The sequence below is a fragment of the Castor canadensis genome, chromosome X (assembly GCF_047511655.1).
Source record: "Castor canadensis chromosome X, mCasCan1.hap1v2, whole genome shotgun sequence".
NCBI classification, from domain to species: Eukaryota; Metazoa; Chordata; class Mammalia; order Rodentia; family Castoridae; genus Castor; species Castor canadensis.
Window position 1 is genome coordinate 145,261,563 of NC_133405.1, and position 14,515 is coordinate 145,276,077.

At 46.6% G+C, this 14,515-nt stretch overlaps 1 long non-coding RNA gene across 1 annotated transcript in view; it reads right to left on the reverse strand.

The window, feature by feature from the left end:
* Positions 1–14,515, reverse strand: part of LOC141419612 (uncharacterized) — a 62,896-nt gene that overhangs the window by 12,868 nt on the left and 35,513 nt on the right. The gene's annotated exons all lie outside the window — the stretch shown is intronic.

Consider the following 14,515-nt stretch of genomic DNA (forward strand, 5'->3'; position numbering starts at 1 on the left):
TGGGACTCAGGGTCAGTGTCAATCCCCTTGTATGTAGTGGGACTCAGGGTAAGTATCAATGCCCTTGGATGTAGTGGGACTCAGGGTCAGTATCAGTCCCCTTGGATGTAGTGGGACTCAGGGTCAGTGTCAATCCCCTGGTGTCTAGTGGACAAGCAAATGGGAATTCAGAAAGCCTCCGTCACCAACCGGCCAGACCAAGGGCTTGACTGAGGACCACATATATAGACTAAGGAACGTTTGTTGAGCTGGAAACTGGATCAGGAAACAGTCTCTGTGATTTTCTCATAAGTGTGCACTAATGCAAGCGTCTGCACAAATGCTGTGTTCACCCTGTCAGCCAAGTTCCCAGATGAAGAGAAGACCTGCCTAAACACACACACACTTTCAACATCCTTTTCAAGTTGCATCCTCTCATTTGACCAAATGAATCATTTCTTCTAAGAAAAGAGGATTGGGAATAGTTGAAGTGAAAACCTCCATTGAAGTTTAAAGAATCCACACCGTCCACAGTCAGAAATCCACACCTTTAGTGTTTTATTTGTCTTCAATCCTTTTGAGCTTGGAGTGTCTATGCAAATTCACCAAGACATCTTCTTAGTTTAAGTATTTAGGAATTGATGAACAATGTGCTGCATCTGATCGTAATCTTTAATGGCTATGAATGTCAGAAAGAAAGAATCAGCCATGATGGGACAGAAGTTCACAAATCTGTCTCTGTTTGTCAGTGTGCATTTGGTGCTGGAGATTGAAGCTGGGGCCTCGTGCATGCTAAGCACAAACACTCTGAATCAGATTAAGCCCAGATCCAGTGATTGAGTTGTAGTAAACACAAGCTCAGAGGGCACTGTTCATGGCCATGGCAGATGTATAGTCTCAGCAGTGCCTCAGAAGGTACAGGGGGAAGTTCCTGTTCCTCCAATGAATCTATTTCTAGGAAAGGGGAGCGGAGGAAGAAGGGCTATAACCTTTAGAGCCATAATCAGCAAGCTGTCATGTGTAGACATTCTTTGTAGGTAATTTGAGGAAGAAACTAAGAGGTAAAGAGACATCTCAACATTCCCTGGCCATAGGATGGTATTAAGGAATAGCTGTTAATTTTCTTCTGGAAAGAGTGTATGGATGTGTTGTGTGTGTTTGAAAGAGTAATTATCTTTTAGGAATGCAAAGTAAGATTTTTTTCAGAGGAATGACCTAATGTTGAGGAATTGCTTTAACATAATCCAGAGCAAGGGTAGGTAGGGTGGAGAAGATTCATGTTACTGTAAGATATGGAAGTTAGCTGATTGACACATGGTAGTTTATTTTACCATTTTCTCAGCTTTTCTGTTTAATATGTTCATAGGAAGAGTAAAATAAGCAAGCAAAACAGAAAGAAAGGTTAAATGCAGATAACAGCCTCAGTGTGATTGGGATAGGTACTGTAGCTCAGGGACTAGAGTAAACTAAACTAAATAGTAAATCAAACTAAAATAAGGGAAATGTTTAGGTTAATCACAATCATGACTTAAGAGACACTGATGTGTGTGCAAAGTGGGTCTCTCTGTACAACTTCTGCACTTACAAACAGTAGGATTTATAGTAATATAAATTTGGAAGCAAGAGAAGAATTGATGGTAGCTCAGCTCAGAGAGCCTGTGCCTCTCTCTGTTCCTCTAAAGGACTCCCTGAGAGTCTCCTACCCTCCCTTCTGGCAGATGCCCCATTACCTGGCTTTGAACTTCCTGCCCTGGCAGTTGTCCATTCCAGAATCTCACACCCTATTTCTGCAACTTGCTTCCCATTGCTCTAATGTAGGGTGTGACTTACCAAATTAGCCAATTTGGTAAGTCCTACTGGATGCACTGAAAGCTACTAAACTTTCCCAGCAGAGAAATGTTTTGCTTGTGTTTTATGATAAAGAAATCATCAGGAACCCATTTTATAAAAGTAGCATCATCTAAGAGGTATTGAAGCTCAGTTGAGAACACAGAAATAGAAGTATTCTTCTGTAGTTGAGAAGTGTCCTTTGGTTGGGGATGGTTGGTCAGTGTGGTGTCCTGTCCTGTCTAACCATCAGTGTGACCACTTGGGCTTGGTGGGGTCTCCTCCAGGCCAAGTGAAGGGCAATCATTGGGAGTGATTTCTCGCTCTCCTGTGGGTACAACTTTGATGGACCAGAGATATGGAAGTGATGGATAGTCTGAGAGACAATGAGCAAGCTGGGAAGGCAACTTAGCAGCCAGGAGGGGCTCTGGGAGTTGGTGACTGGCAGGACAAGTCAAACAAGGCTCTAAAGGTTACAGACCCCCAAGGCTGGGGCAGAGCTCAGGGGCCACTCGGCACCAGAGGTCCTGCAAGACTCAGTGGGCTATGGATAAATCTCACCTGCATTGGCTCAGACAGCCCTTGTACCTCTGAGTCCTGCACTATAGCCATGCCCAAGCTCTGAGCCCCACAGGACCTGCGCCCACATCAGAGGGCTGCAGTGAGGGCTGGATGCCATCATGATTGCGTGGCACCTGCGCAAAGCCAGGCCCTGGTGATGGTGATGACTGTCCTGTTCGGACCCGACACTTTGTCTGGTTGCTAGCGTATCGAACTCAAGGTGAGGGTGGGGTGGAGGGGGCAGCAAAGCAGCTGCTTTGCAGGAATATGCAGAAGTCCACTGCAGCAGCTCCCTACAAGGCAGTCCCCAGCACTTGAGCAAGAAAAGCTGCTTCCGAACAAGGGTGTCCAAGGGGAAGTAAACCTGTGGAAACTGCTGCCATCTAGTGGCCACTGACATAAAATACAGGCCTCCAGTGGCAACAACCACTCATATGTGTCCAGCAGATACCTCCAGGAAGCCTTAGGATGACAAGTGCCCATTCTTCCAGGCCCACAGCACCACCTTTAGCGTGAAAAACTGGGCTCCACACATATTTGTTTCTTGCTGGATGGAAACAAAGTGTGCAATTCCTGGACCTAAGGAGAAGTGAAACGTTTAGTGTAGTGTTTCCCAAGGCTCATGAATTATAGCTAGGTGAATATACACACAAGTGAACAGGTAAATAGACTGAGCAGTGGTTACCTATTTTGGATTAGACAGTATGTGAAGTATAAATGATACAGCTGAGTCCATCTAATGATTTGACTATTTCTTTTTCATTTCCCAGTCCTCTCATGGCTTTGCAAACACCAGTATCCCAAGATTGTTTGATCAAAAGGATGCTGGAATAATGTTTGTGCAGCCAAGTTTACTTCTCCCCCCTCTCTACTCCAGCATCACACAGTGGGCCTCACCTAGGCGTGGCCATGAGCGCCCCGCTCAGCCTTATTTAGCGTTCCTCAGCCTCCTGCGGGGCAGGGCCGTGGCTCAAGGACTTCACCCTCTTTTTGCTCCTAATACAGTCAGTCTCTGTTCTTCCTTTTAAACTTTCTTTTCTTAACTTCTTATTTTTGAATTGCCGAACAACTATCCACTCTTCCCTAGGGCACACACTCAATGAATCTGGGAGCTGCAAGGACATCTAGGACTCGATTATTAACACCATAATGAGTCACCTCTGGGACTTTAGCACAAGGGGACCCCCTTACTGGATAGGTGGTTTTAGCTGTAATATTATCTTATAGAGACTCAATTTGTCTTAATATCCACTCACTGGATACCTCATGCACCTGGCACTTCTCTTGATTAGTGGTAACCGTTCAATATTAACATGGTGAAGCCTTCTTTGATTGTTAATCAACACGAAGAGAATTCCTATAGTCACTCCCCCGACTATTACCTGTTTCTATTCTATTTCCTTTCTTTCAGTTTTATTAGAAAATATTTGTTGTACAGGAGGGATTCATTGTGATAACCCTGAATATGCTTACATTGTACATTGACTAGATTGCCCCACCGTCTCGCCCCTCCAATCCTCTCCGCACCCCGCTTAAAGCAACTGCAAGAGGTTTTATTATTCTTTTTCCCATATGTGTATGAAGCCCATCCACCATATTCCTCCTCTTCGTCTCCTCCATTCACCCTTCCCCCTCGCACAAGTACCCCCACTGTATCTATTTTTACAGTCCTTTCTATTCTATTCTTTTTAGTACTTAGCCATGTTCAAATAGTTAATTTGGCTTTAAAGACCTCTTTCATTCCTTCTTTAACCCAATATCCTTGTAAGTTGAAATCTTCCTGTACTAGTTTGTTCTTGATTTTGGGACAAAATAGTACTGGGTAATTTATCAACAGTAAGGGTTCTTTCTCAAGTTTCTGTAGACTAGGAAGTTTAAGCACAAGACATAAGCATATCTGACATCTGCTGAGGACCCAGTCTCTCTTCTTTTTAGATGGTGCCATGCTGTTACAACCTGTGGAGGAACCAATGCTGAGTCCTCAAAGGGTAGAATGGTCAGAAGGACAAGGCAGCCCTCTGAAGCTTTTTTTTTTTTATAGTGGCACAAATCTCATTTATGAGGGAAGAGTCCCCATCCCCATGACCTTGTCTTTTTCCATAGGTCCCACTTCTGATACCATCACCTTGGTGATTAGCTCGTAACAGAAGAATTTGAGAAATACTTACATATCGAAACCATTACCACTTCATACATACAGGTGAAATTTCTTTAAAATCCTGAATGCAATTGTCACAAGCAACCTTTACCTATTTTAAGTAGTTGATGTTCCTTTCGTACCTCTTCATCTGTGCTTCCGTAGAACTCTATGCAGATGTTTCCCCTGTGTATGGCACAAAGGGATTTTATGCCATTAGCTGACGTCTCTTTTTCGTGGTGGGACAGAATCTTTTATTTCTCACAAAGTATCCACATGCTGACCTGCATTTCCCAGCTTCCCTGCCGTTAGACAGAGACGGCGCATGAGTTCTGACCAAAGGGTTGGTTGTGGCATTCACATGTCTTTTCCAGATTTAATCATTGACTCGGGTAACAACATCTCTTCCAGATTTAATCACTGAACAAATGATACCCTACGCTCAAGACCGGGCTTCCTCTGTTTTGGTGCAGAGGACCGTGTTGAGATCAACCAGTAGTGACACTCGCTCAACCCCAGCTCTCTGGGGAAAGCAATCAACGTGATTCGTGGTGTTTTCCAGTCTCACAGTGTGAATGCTCTCGCCAAGGCCAATCTCAAATGTCCTGTGTTTGTCACTGAGCGTGGAGCTCACACCCAGATTGGAGGAAGCCTTAAGGTTTCTACAACCGCCAAAACCATCTTAAAAAGCTTCCTTTTTAAGAAGGCTCCTTTCCTTTTGGGAAATCTCATACCCAATTTCTAAGCCTTATCCTGGCCCCAATTGGGGAAGCAAATAATAAACAAAGTGGAATGAGGGTTGTTTCTCTTTATTCTTTCGAATCCCTGCGCTAACCTGTGTACCACTCAGGCCCGACCTGCTGTAGCGAATGGGAGAGGAGAGAGGAAACCCTAAGCCTCACTGTGAAGCACGCTAGCATCTAACACTGTTCCTAGTCACACCAACAGCCCAGTTCTCAGCTCCACAGTCCAACAACAGTACCTGGTCCTTGGCCCTGGCTCATCCCTGGAAGGAACAGCAGGGAGCGTAAATAAAAAAGAAGCAGCCAGGTCAGCACCACGTTCCAGGACTTTGTTCTAAGGAGAAGGAAGAACTATGCTATGTTTGTAGCTGAAAATGTTCAATGCAGGACACCACAATAATTATCCAACTGGGAAGAAACTAAAGCGTGTGTCTGTAGCCCTGGCTGCTCACAGCCATCAGCCTCTGCCGCCCTTAGGTAGAGCTGAGTATCATAGCTGCACTTTCATTTCACTGTGGCTTCGTTGTTTTTTCTTCTGCGATGATTCCTTCATGGTTCTTGTCCTCTCCGTGCCACTGTGATGTTTACCAGCTTGGAGCCATGAGGTAGCTGAGTGATGGAGCCAGTGCTACTCACTACCTCTAGCTCCCTCATTCCATCGCTGCAGTACATCAAGGTAAAGCAGGCTATTAATTTAAAAACTAAAAATAGAAGTGCCTTATGACAGTATTCTCGTTTGCTATGCAAAGGAATTTGTAATAAATATTAGTCAATGATTTTCTTGCTTAATGGACCAATTCAAAAATCTGTTGAGGGGAGGGAATGTGGTCTGTGTTTTAGTGGACTGTTCAGCACATAGCATGAGGTAAATATTAAACACTTTTGGTTATTAAAATGCATTAATTCACTTCCCTCTATTTAGGTTTGGGAACAATGCTGTTTCACAAATACAGTGATCTCATTTGATATTGGAGTAGGAATGGAAGTCAGAGAAAACCAGAGCTGGACAGTGGGTAAAGTGGGAAAACAGATTTGATTCAGACATCATTGGAACAGGGGGAAGAGACCTTGTTCTAGAGCTTGGCCCAGTTCCCAATACAGCCTAGATAAGTAGGAATCCTAACCCAGAAACAGGATAGGGGTCAGGGGATGAAAAGTTAGCAAGAGGAAGCATCAAGAGCAGGGGGAATTCTGGCTAAACCCATTTGGCTGGACTCTTACTGACGGCGGCTGGGATGATCAGCCTCCAAGAGTGGAGGAAGAGGAACTTGATTAGATGTTGAGGAAGATCACATACCAGTGGGAGGGACTGTTACTAAGATGATATGGTGATGTTGCTGCTAAGCTCGTCAGTGCAAAGGTGACATCCAAATTTGAGGTCTACTTGACAAGAGAGTCCAGAGGAGCCTGACCAACATTTGGTCAAGGCAAGTCTGTTGGTGACGTGCAATTACTACTAGCTGGCATTGATCACTACCGACCTCAAACTTGGTTTGCACCTGGTCAAGAAATTCATTCTACAGCATCCAGCAGTGTTACTCATTGGTGGGAAGGGCAGAAGTAGAGGAAGAGGAGATAGTAGAGCACAGAACCCAGAGAGGTACTTAGAGAACCTTCATGGTACTTGATGTTCACCTTGCCTACTCGTTAGGTAGGGCACTCAGACCTCAAATACAAGCGAAACTGAATCCAAACTAAATGGAGAATGATTAGAGAAATCGCCTGCCTAGCACACAGGGTAATGTTTGATGAAGCCAATGTAAGGGATTGTTAAGTAGGTCAGAACTGGATATGGTCCCGGATTACGCAATAGACTACAAGTCTTGAAGAGTAAAGGACCGTCAGGGGTCAGCACTGACTGCAGAGCCTTTGGTGCTGAAGATTGTTCCATGATACATTGAATGCTGTGACAAAGCTGTATTTCAGATTTCTTAACCGTTTAGTTTTTAGATTGGGTTTTCTTTTGGGGAAGAATGTAGAGAATGTTGAGTCAAGAAAATAATAAAGTGACCCGCGTGTCCAGTCACGCCTAAGCAGAGATTCAGAGACCCAGGTAGGAGCACCAGCTGAACAGTTGTAGCCAGCAGAGTGGCCACCGGGGGGCAGCTCTGCAAGGGGTTGGTTCTTTCGGGTTTTACCACCAGGGGTAAGGGGACGGGGCAGTGGTCATGACACTGAACTTTATGCACTGGGTTGGGGTTTTTAATTTGTGATAAAATTTCAATTAGAATTTAATTTCTCAGAACTGGTAATTAATCTCTAATGTCTTGCTTTTCTTTCTTTCTTTTTTTTTTTTAAATGTGTCATTTATCTATGAGAGAAGCAGATGACAAGAAAACAAGCTCAAATTAGCTATTTGGTCAAAAGAAGCAATTTCTAATTGCCTAGGGTCATTACAGCTTCAGCCTCATCTCTCATATCATCTTCTGCTTCACCCTCAAGACTGTAGAGCAGTCACTGACGTTCAGTGTCCTGAGGTTCTTCAAGATCATCAAAGGTAGATAGTTTTCCAGGAAAAGGTCGAAACAGGATTTTCTGATTAATCTCCACTTGCCAGTTACAAATTTAAAACCATATTTCGCACATTCTGATTTATCAAAGTTTTAATTATAAGGGGTAAAAAAAAATGCCGGTCAAGGGGAATTTGAAGGCTTTATGATAAAAAAGTGATCACCAGCTATTCCTCTCCACAGAAGCCAGACCTAGAGGAAGTGGGTTTGGTTTGCAGCAGGAAATACGTAGGGTAGAAATAAGGATAATTTCCCGATAAGGGTTATTCAGATTGGAATGCGTTACTGGGAAAAGGTTGTCTATTCCTGTGAGGAGTCCCTTACGTCAGTCTTAGTGCAGAAAACTTGGTCTAGGACCTCCATTCCTCATCTTCCCCGTTCTTCATGCCCTTTTTTTTTTTTTTTTTTTTTCTTTAAACTTGGGTCTTGCTGTGTTGCCCAGGCTCGTCTCAAACTTATGAGTTCAAGTGGTCCTCCTGCCTCAGCATCCAGAGTGGCTGGGACTACAAGTGTGAACTACCACACCTGGCTCTTGTCCCCCTTCTTTTGGCATTATTTTCTAGGCCGAAAGTCAGATCTTTGAGGCCCACGGGGAAGCCCCTGTGTCTTTGGGAGCTCAATGCCATGGAGAAAGCTGGGGAAAAGGTGGCAGTAAGGAGGCGTAAGGTAGCAAATAGGAACTCAACCAGCTCAGTAATTATCTTGGCTATCTTGTTTTTTATAGAGAATTTTTAGAAATTCCTCCTTTCAACAAGCAGTACACAGAATCCCAGCTTCGAGCAGGAGCTGGGTATATCCTTGAAGCCTTCCATGAAGCCCCGGTGAGGATTTTCTTTGTGTAGCCACATAGAGAGCTAACAGCCCCTTTTCTGTACTGAGACGAGGCCTGAGAGGGTTCTGGGAGGTCAGACAGAGTAGCCGGAGGCTTCAGAAACTGGGACACTGTCAAAATGCTGTGTAAAACAGAGTTACCTGCTGGGTGCCAGTGGCTCACACCTATATTCCTAGCAATGGAGGACAGTAGTTCAAGGCCAGCTCAGGAAACAGCTTGTGGTATCCCATCTCCAAAATAATCAGCGCAAAATGGACTGGAGGCGCGGCATAAGTAAGAGGTTGAGCATCTGTGTGAACCCCTGAATTCAAACCCCAGTCCACCCCCCAGAAAATTATACGCAAGAAAGAAAAGTTAGACTGTAGGCTGTGGTTGCTTGAAATTTACATTCAGTTGAAATCCATTAGTGTTGCTGATTCTTGACCTAAAAGGCTGAAGTGCATGGGTCTGGATGTCCCTTGAGCATTTGGACCCTCAAAAAGTTGCAGGTTAGGCCCGGAGAACATCTTGGGAAGCAGTTTGGACTTTCAGTGAGAAAAGCAGCTTGTAGGTGCAAAGACAAAATCCTATTTTGGAGAGTATTTGGAAGCATCAGGTCTGCTGTCCAGTGCTCACTGGGGCTGCTGTTCAGGAGCTTTCCCTAGGTGTCACCAGGCCTGTTGGCTGTCACTTTTCTTCCGGTGTAACACTGCCTACCAGTGTCGTCTAATTGCGGATCAGCATTGTCGAACCCGGAGGTACTTCTTGTGCCTTGCCAGTGGGATTCCCCGTGTGTCTCAGGGCTGGGTCCGTGACAGGTGCCATGCCAGCCAGCTCCAGAACTCCCGTAATTGTCTGTTGCCCGCTGGATGCAGCCTTGAGGAGCAAAGGATTCTGGATGGGTGCGTATTTGGGAGCCCATGTAGAGCTGCATAGATAGAAGTCAGCAAGATTTTAGAAGGAGAATCCAGCTGATAGAATAAATGTTTCTAGAAATCAGACTGTTGCAGCATAAATCATAGGATTTGAGTGGTCAAAAATGATTTCAGCAGTTCAATTGGCTGGGAGCCCTTTGAAAGCGGGAGGATTTTTCTGTAGGTTCCCCGCCTGTAAAGTCAGGAAACACAGTTTTTTGTTTGGTTTTTTTTTTTCTTAAAAAGTTGGTCACCGGTGGCTCACGCCTGTAATCCTAGCCACTCAGGAAGCAGAGATCAGGAGGATCACAGTTTGAAGCCAGCCAGGGCCAACAGTTTGCGAGACCCCACTCAAAAATACCCAAAGCAGGGTTGGCAGAATGGCTCAAGAGCTGGTAGAGCCCTCACCTTCCTAGCAAGTGTGATGCCCTGCCCTGAGCTCAAACCACAGTACTGCCAAGAAACCCAAAACTCACGGTCCTAATTTGGCTTATTTGTAGCCCCCGCACAGATGCGGGATCCAGAGCGCGGGACCTCAGAGAATGTGCATCACTCACAGGAGGGCGAGGGGCTCCTAACAGGGCACTCAGGAGTAAGAAGGGCTGTTGGACCCTTCATGCTCGGGTCCTTGCCAGTTCTAAAAGGCTGTGTCTGACGTCGTCATAGGCAACCCCGTGAAAGCCCCTTCCAGAGGCTGAAGGCACTGCTGGTGTCAGATCAACGCCACACCTTCCTGGAGCTCTGCTCTGGGATCCTCGTGACTGGGGCGCAGCCTCTGCGAGGCAGCACCACCCAAGTGCCCACAACAAGGGCACCGGCGAGTGGATTTTCTTCCGTTTCCCTTCCGGGGATGTCCCGAGACCCACGGCTGTGAGGCCCGACGGTCCAGAGATTCCTACTCTAAACAGGACTACGGTGGGCCTCGGGGATCACCGGGCCGCATTTCTGTAGCTGAGCACATGGCGAGTTTAACCCCCTCTGGTTGGGATTAGTGGCGCTGTGCTTTTCGTCACAGGCCGGTTTGGGCACAGGGGCCTGGTTAGAAGGCACATGTGTCTTTTCAGTGGAGGGCGAAACTCAGTGTCCTTTCCTCGTTCACTTTCCCCTACTCCCTGCACACATTGCTTCCGGGGTATTTGATGTGGTGGTGACGGACCCCTCCTGCCCAGCCTCGGTGCCGAAGCATCGCAGCCGCCTGTCGCCCGTCGTGCCACAAGAGCGGGCGATCCAGTGCCTCAATGTTGGCGAGCGAATGGGATCCAAGCAGCATCCAAAACATAAACTCGATTATGTTTCTCACTAAAGGCACTTGATCATGCTGGTTTTGTTCCCTGCTACTGCGAGACTGTGTTTTCACCAGGTTTTAAATGTGTCTCGTGTGTGATGCATGGATCTCGTCCATAGTTTCATTTGCTGGACCTTTATGATAAAATAAACAGTGAATCTCTTCGGTTGTACTAACTGGGATGTCTTCATCCATTTCTTTGAGCTTAATCTCAAAACAAGTAACAAACATGAAACCATCTCTGAGGCCGGAACCAGCTTGTTCATTTTAGGAGTCAGCCAACAAAAAATGAAAATTTAGGAGTGACCTTTATCAGTGGCATCATTGTCAGAAGTCTAGCTCAGGCTGTCTAAAGTGATATACTGCCAAAAAGTCAGGAACAGCGCTAAGATTTTCGGACCATTAAGTAATAATAATAATTAATAAAAGCAGTGGGGAGGGCCTTTAGAGCCGAAGTTACTAACAGTTGACCCGTGGGTCCTCCCCCACTTTCGGAGCTGAAAGGGAGCCAGTTGCTACGAACAGACGGTGAGCATAGCTTGATAGGCTTCCTTGCTGTAAGATGATGCTGATGGTCCAAGTCAGAAGTCCAATATTATTATTATTGTATGGCTGTCACGATTGCTGGAAGCTGTTCCTTCCTCCCGACATCGTCCCTGTTAATGAACATCCACTGACTCCCGATAAAGAGCCAAACACTGAATATTTCAGGCTTTGTGGCTAAAAGCAACCATGGGCAAACAGGCAATGAGTGATTGTGGCTGCCTTTCAATAAGTCTGTATTTGCAAAATCATGCAGCCAGGCTACAATTTCCCAACCCCTGCTCTAGAGGCGGCAAAGGGTCATCTTTAGCTGACAGTCGGAGGGACTAAGGGTGTCACAGCGTGTGGTCGGCAATGTGGAGATGGGTCCGATTCCGTGACCACAGTCTATGGCCAGAAGACCGTATGCTTTTCCAGTGTGGAGGAAAGACGTCAATGAGTATTTTGTTCACATTGACGTGAACATTGATGATTGTCAGCGATGGTGAGACCGTATGAGGAGAATCTCAGTTCCTATGATTTAAGCTGGGATAATTGGGACGATAATTTTCAATATTAAACACCTCTTCGGGGAAAATACTTTGTGTTGTCGTTGGCTAGAATTGTCCTTTTACCAGTCGGAAAGAATTGGAACTTACTGGCAAAATTCTTCAGATTCTCAATTTTGAAGATCCTTAAGGGTCGGAGGCTCTCAGTCATAACTTTCTGAAGGAGGAAAGAAAATCTGCATAGGTCAAAATTGCTTGGTTCAGGAATAGGAAAGATTCTGGCCTATCTCACCTGTGTCTTTCTTACTTGGTGGTAAAATCTAGCAGCTGACTTATTTGCAAACGTAATTCTTTTTTTACATGTGAACTGAACCAAAAGCCAGTGAACTTTTTGATCTCCATTTACTGCCGTGTCTCCCACACCTTGAGCAGAACCTAGGTGCACAGTAAGGGCTCAATAAATCAGTTGAATAAATGAACATAAGCAGCAGACATTCGCAGTGTAAAGGCTCAGAGCCCTTTGCATGGTCAGCAAAGGAACAGTTGACCCTGCGGATTCTCTGGGTGAACAAATGAAGACTCCCCCTAAGGTGGGCAGCGACCTTCCTCAGGGGAATGATGAGAAAGGTTTACACCTCTGGGTTGCTTCTAGGAGAACAGGTCGGACCCCCTGACCAGGCTGCAGACATTTGGTGAGTGACTCGAGAGTGGGATGTGTCTTTTGAATCTTCTGTTACAGACTTGGGAACGGGGTGGGATTGACGTATTCCAGTTTATGAAATTTTCACATCCCGAAACTACAGAAGAAAAAAGGAGCCTCCTTGAATACCACGCTTTCCCAGGATTGTCTTCAAAGAAACATGAAGTAAGGCACCCTGTGATCTGGATAATGCAATCTTCATACTCAGAAAGTTTCTTTTACTCTTCCTAAAATCACTTGGAAAAAAATCTGTTTGAGGACATCTTAGAGAAAGGAGGGGCAGTTCGGTGCTTTTCTACGTGGGAATGCCAAAGACCTCGGAGAAGCCAATTGCCGTTGAAATCTATTGGATTAAAACCGGCTCGGAGTTAGAAGGAACAGAAACTGGGGGCCAGCGAAGCGTAGAGCCTCTGGCTGCACAGCGAGGTCATGCCAGCCACTGCCCAGCGCAGCAGTGCATAACCTACGAAAGGACCTAAAACCCCTCTCACCGTCAGGTTGTAGACTATTTTACTGGGACAATGATTTTTTTACTGGAGAATAATCGCTAAAATGAGCATGTTTCGATACACCCCTCTGTCTCGGAATGGTGTTCATAAAATGAGGTCATTTTGAACAGATGGCTAATTCTAAACCTCACTGAAAAGCCTCTTCCCCCAGTAAGTCCACTGAGTTTCTCAAGTGTTGCTCCTACCTGCCCGGACTTCCAGCAGCCCGGGTACAGCGTTTGCTGTAATCTGCTCGGAACAGTGGTTGAGCCCAATCCGAGTCGGTCTGATGGTTCCGAGCACTGGGGGGGAATCCTGAACAGGAGTGAGGACTGGCGGCCAAAGCCCTGCGGAGAGAAGGACTCAGTTGCCATCCCATAAACTTACCAGCTCCCTGGGCCGGTGCTGCAGTTCCTTGGAAAAGCCTTCCCGCAGTCTCATCGCTGTCAGTTCCTGAAATGGTTCTCAGTGCCAAGTCCACAGCATCAGGACTTCCGGTGAAAGTGCCAATTCAGCAGCTGGCTTCAAGTGACTACCTGCCATGTTCTCGGGTTGGGCAGGTCCGGCTTTGGTTCCGGGAAGGTCATTATCAGTCGAGATGGGGGACTGGTTCAGGGAAGCCAGTTGGGATGTGAGAAAGCGAGCACGAAAGCGATGCATGCTTGCTGGGCTGAGTGAACCGTGCAGACTTAGCTACTTCTTTGACTGTGAGGTGACGCGACCATCTTAAAGGTCAAGTGCTATGACATCCTGACCTCTGCATCCGGGTATTTGTGTGTACGCATTGGGAAAATGCTTTGTTGATTAGGAGGAAAGACCTTGACTCGTCCCTGGACACAAGTGCCTCGTATCTTTTTGGCCAGAGCGACATATTTCCGGCGGCCAGGCAGACCCCCTCACACCAATGCCCAGCTGGGCCGCCCCACGTGCATCCAGTGCGCCCAGATTCTCGCTGAGCAGCGAACAGAAACCGTGGCAGAGATCTGGGATCAGGCAGATCCAGGCAGCCAAACACCTCCCCGGTAAACAGAGTTGGCATTAGGAAAAGACGGAAGAGACGGCTGTGAAATGAAAGGCTCGGGAAAGCAGTGTGAGCAGCTGGGCTCCTACCTCTGACCTCGGGACAGACACGTGTGACTTCCGTCTGCAAGGCTGGCTGGCCCTGTAACGCGACACGTGCCCAACATGCCTGTCCTCCTGACGCAGCTGGGTTCTTCCTCCCAGTCCCCTGCGCACAAAACCTTCACTCCTGTCACGGTCCACTGCTAATCCTTAGAACCCCCGCCCTGCCCTGCCCACAGGGTGTCTGCCTCTGGGCGCCAGTGTCGTCGGGACACCACCTCTGCTCTTTTATACCAGTGTGAGCCCCAGTCCCAGGGAAGGGCTCCTTGCCCGCTGCCCACGGCCGCTTTCAGCGAACCTGCCGCTCCTCTGCGTGATGCAGTCGGTACCGTTCACTGGCAATTGTTCAGGCCACCTGTGCTGTCACTGACCTCTGTGTGCATTTATGTCCTGTCCCTCCAACTAGA